Here is a 5,207-nt window from a genome sequence, read left to right on the forward strand (position 1 = left end):
AGGGATTCAGTTTCATTTTGTTGCATATGGATTTCCAATTTTCCCAGCACCATTTGTTGAAGATGCTATCCTTCCTCCATTGCATGCTTTTAGCCAATTTATCAAATATAAGAAAGTTGTACTTTTGTGGATTGGTTTCTGTGTCCTCTATTCTGTACCATTGGTCCACCCGCCTGTTTTGGTACCAGTACCATGCTGTTTTTGTTACTATTGCTCTGTAGTATAGTTTGAAGTCTGGTATCGCTATACCGCCTGATTCACACTTCCTGCTTAGCATTGTTTTTGCTATTCTGGGTCTTTTATTTTTCCATATGAATTTCATGATTGCTTTCTCTATTTCTACAAGAAATGCAGTTGGGATTTTGATTGGCATTGCATTAAACCTATAGAAAACTTTTGGTAATATCGCCATTTTGATGATGTTAGTTCTGCCTATCCATGAACAGGGTATATTTTTCCATCTTCTAAGATCTTCTTCTATCTCTCTCTTTAGGGTTCTGTAGTTTTCATTGTATAAATCTTTCACCTCTTTTGTTAAGTTGATTCCCAAGTATCTTATTTTCTTTGAGGATATTGTGAATGGAGTGGTTTTCCTCATTTCCATTTCAGAAGTTTTGTTGCTGATATACAGGAATGCCTTTGATTTATGCGTGTTGATTTTATATCCTGCCACTTTGCTGAATTCGTTTATTAACTCTAGCAGTTTCTTTAGACAGGGATGCCCTCTATCACCACTTCTATTCAATTTAGTTCTTGAAATACTAGCCAGAGCAATTAGACAGACAAAAGAAATTAAAGGCATAAAAATAGGAAAAGAAGAACTTAAATTATTGCTATTTGCGGATGACATGATAATCATATAATTTGACGCAGAAAAGACATATCGATAAAAAGTCAACACCTGGGGCTGGGGTTGTGGCTCAGCAGTAGAGTGCTTGCCTGGCATGCGCAAGGCACTTGGTTCAATCCTCAGCACCACATAAAAATAAATAAATAAATAAAGGTATTGTGTCCAACTACAACTAAAAAATATTTTTGAATTCAACACCCATTTAAGATTAAAATAATAAATATGATAGTGGAAATTCTAGCTATAATAATGAGGGAGGAAAAGAAGTAGCATTCTTCATCATTTTAGTCCCAAGATTTATATTCCTGCAAAAGAAAAACAATAATAGAAAACTCCAACTTTGCTTTCACTAGATCTCATTTGGGGAGGGTGCTTTTTCTACCATTCTCATTTTCTTTTGATGTCTAGTTCAAAATCTTGTGAGAATGGAAGGGGACCAATCAAAAGAAGTGGGAGAGCAACATGATTTGGCATTCTTGGGTTCCTGATACAATTGTAGTAGATATCTTCCATATTGTTCTCCAGATTCACTGATCCATCTATCCCATTTGCTCTGTACCACAATAAGCTGAGAAGTATAGATAGCGATCAGTGTTTTCTGTGTCTTTTTTGGTCCCTACACAGTTCTAACCAATGGGGAAAACCAGAAGAAAATTGGAAGAAATAAATGACAATGCAGTATTTTCCCCCATATCTCTCTCCATTTTATTCATAATTCCCAAGAGGTGATCCTCTTTATACAAATATCTTCTGAATTCCAGAAACTAACCACTTCCTTTCCTTTCCTAGGGTAAACATGCCCAATGTTTCTAGTCCCAGGATGCTGCACTATTCCTTGTTGCTTTCTTATCCCCTGCCCAACTCCTGAAACAAGTTCTTTATTTACCTCTCTATGGGTTGCCCAATATATATATTATTGGGTCCATGACTGACACAATATCAAAACTCTAAACTTCTATCCAAGTAAATTAACAGTAATAGTGGTTTGTGCATGGTGGTGACATTTGGGTTGAGGCTTGAAAGATGAGTTGGAGATTTTAGGAATAACTAGAGAGGAGAGGATATTGCAGACAAATGAAAACTATATTTGCAAAAGACCAGAGGAACAAAATAGCATTGTTTATTTAGGAAAAAAAATAATTCAACATGGCAGCATGTAGAGGAATGAGGTAGAAAATAAAAGCAGAAATGAAATTCAGAATGACTTTAAATATCTGGCTGAGAAAAACTAGGTCAGAGTGGATCTGGTACGCCCAGATGATACAGGCATTTTTATCTCATATAAACAGAAGAGAAGGGCTGGGGTTGTAGCTCAGTGGTAAAGCACTTGCCTAGAATATGTGAGGCACTGGGTTCCATCCCCGGCGCCAAATAAAAATAAATAAATAAATAAATAAATAAAGGTACTATCTCCTTCTACAACTAAAAATATATTTTTAAAAAGGAGAGAAAAGAAACTGAGGGTAAGTGCAAGCATTTTGGAAAGAACCCAGTGTCAAAATCAAATAAATAAAATACCTTCAAATCCAGAGAATTAGTGTCAGGGGTAACTATGAGATAGGGGACCAGACTTGACTGGTTTTAAAGTTTTGTACTCTGGAGTCTTAGGGTTTCAGTATGGTTCACTGTGTGAGCAACCAGGAGGCACCAGGTGGGCTGGGATCGAGTTTCCCTGTCCCTGTTTTAACCAATGAACTTCCTGTTTTCTGTTTTGCATAAAATTTAAATGGGTAGAAAATATTTGAAAACTACCAGATTAGATGAGATCCTAGGGGTCTTTCAACAATGCAATTCATTTTATTTTTTATAATATTGGATACTGAGCCCAGGGATACTTTACCATTCAGCCACACCCCAAGCCCTTATTTGTTTATTTAGAGATTGGGTCTTCCTTCCTAAATCACAGAGGCAAGCCTTGAACTTCTGATTTTTTTGTGGATCAGCCTCTTGAGTAGCTGAGTTTATAGGCAGGTGTCCCTATGCCTGGTCAATCCTGTGATTCTTCAAAGCAATGCAAATATGCTAAAAAAATAATCCTAAAATTGGGCACTTGTATTGGTTAGGATCGGCAATGGAAAACCCCATAAGAATGACAATTTAAGCAAGATAATTTTTTCTCATATTTAAGAAATATGGATATAAGTCTAGTGCAGTAATCCACAGTTAAAGAGTCCTTGACTTCCTCTATTCTCTTGCTTTAATATTCATTTCTAGACCCATCATGGGTATGCAGATGGCTTTTGAGGCTCTAACCAGTGTAGTACAAAGGAAATGAAGTAAACAGCGTGATTCTCTACTGTTTATGGAGCATTTATTGACACCCCATTAACTCATGGTCACACCTACATGCAAAGATTACTAGAAAACATAACTTTATTCTAGTTATATATTAGGATTCTATAACCATCAACAATAGCAGAATATATATTGAGGGGAAATTATAGGCCTCTGTAATTGTGTTAAAACCCAGATTTCAAAATTCTGACTGTATTGGGAAGCTATGTGATTTGAGGCAAGTGTCTTAGTTTCTTAATCTGTCAAATAAGGATTATAATCCCTGACCTTCTTCCTAGAGCACATGAGTAGTTAAGACATGTGATGACATCACACTTTGTAAACAATAGAACACTAGGGAGACAGGATACAACCAGCTGAAGAAATGGGTATTCTTTTTATTAATTGTTCTAATTAGTTATATATGACAATAGAATGCATTTTGATACATCATACATAAATGGAGTATAACTTCTCATTCTTCTGGTTGTACATGATGTAGAATCACACTGGGAAGGTAATCATATATGCACATAGGGTAATAATGTCCAATTCAGTCTGCTATCCTTCCTACTCCCATATACCCTACCTTTCCTTCACTCCCTTCTGTTCAATACAAAGTAACTAATTTTTCCATACCCCCCAAACATTGTGAATTAGCATCTGCAAATCACAGAAATTTGGTCTTTGGTTTTGGGCATTGGTTCATATAACTTAGTATTATATTCCCCAGCTCCATTCATTTACAGGAAAATGTCATAATTTCATTATTATTTAAGGCTGAGTAATATTCCATTGTGTATATATACCATAGTTTCTTTGTACATTCATCTGATGAAGGGCATCTAGGTTGGTTCCATAGTTTATCTATTGTGAGTTGAGCTGCTATAAACATTTATGTAGCGCATCACTATAGTATGCTGATTTTAAGTCCTTTGGGTACAAACAAAGAGTGGGATAGCTTGGTTAAATGATAGTTTTATTCCAAGTTTTCTGAGGAATCTCCGTACTGCTTTCCATAATGGTTGCATCAGTTTGCAGTCCCACTAGCAAGATATGAGTGTACCTCACCAACATTTATTTTTGCTTGTATTCTAAATAAATGCTATTCTGATTGGAGTGAGATGAAATCTTTGAGTTTTTTTATTTTTATTTCTCTAATTGCTAGAGGTGTTGAACATTTTTCATGTTTATTGATACATTGTATTTCTTCTGTGAAGTATCTGTTCAGTTCCTTAGCCATTTATTGATTGGGATATTTGTTTCTTTGGTTTGAGTTTTTTGAATTCTTTATATATCTGGAGATTAATGCTCCATCTGAGATGCATGTGGTAAATATTTTCTCCCATTCTCTAGGCTCTTTTTTCACATTACTTATTGTTTCCTTTGTTGAGAAGAAGCTTTTTAGTTTGACTCCATCCCACTTATTGATTCTTGATTTTACTTTTTGTGTTTTAGAAGTCTTTTTAAGGAAGACAGTTTGTAAGCCAAAATGGTGAAGATTTGGTCCTACTTTTTCTTCTATTAGGCTCAGGGTCTCTGTTCTTTGATCCACGTTGAGTTTCATGCAAGGTGAGAGATAGGGTTTTAATTTCGTTTTGTTACATATAGATTTCCAGTTTTTCCAGCACTGTTTGTTGAAAAGGCTATCTTTTCTCCATTGTATGTTTTTGGCACTTTTGTCTAGCATGAGAGAACTATATTTACTTGGCTTTGTCTCTGTGTCTTCTATTCTGGGCCATTGGTGCCAATACCATGCTGTTTTTGTTACTATGGGTCTTTAGTAGTGTTTAAGGTCTGGTATTATGATGCCTCCTGCTTCACTTTTCTTGCTAAGGAATGTTTTGTCTATTCCTGGTCTCTCATTTTTCCAAATGAAACTCATGATTACTTTTTCTAGTTCTATGAGGAATGTCATTGAGATTTTAATAGAAATTGTATTAAATCTTTACAACACTTTTGGTAGTATGGCCATTTTGACAATATTAATTCTGCCTATACAAGAGCATGGGAGATTTATCCATTTTCTAAGGTTTTCTTCAATTTCTTTCTTTAGTGTTCTATGGTTTTCATTGTAGAGGTA

This window comes from Marmota monax, unplaced genomic scaffold, assembly GCF_021218885.2.
Source record: "Marmota monax isolate L192 unplaced genomic scaffold, Marmota_monax_Labrador192_F-V1.1 WCK01_AAM20220418_F8-fsc00134, whole genome shotgun sequence".
NCBI lineage: Eukaryota > Metazoa > Chordata > Mammalia > Rodentia > Sciuridae > Marmota > Marmota monax.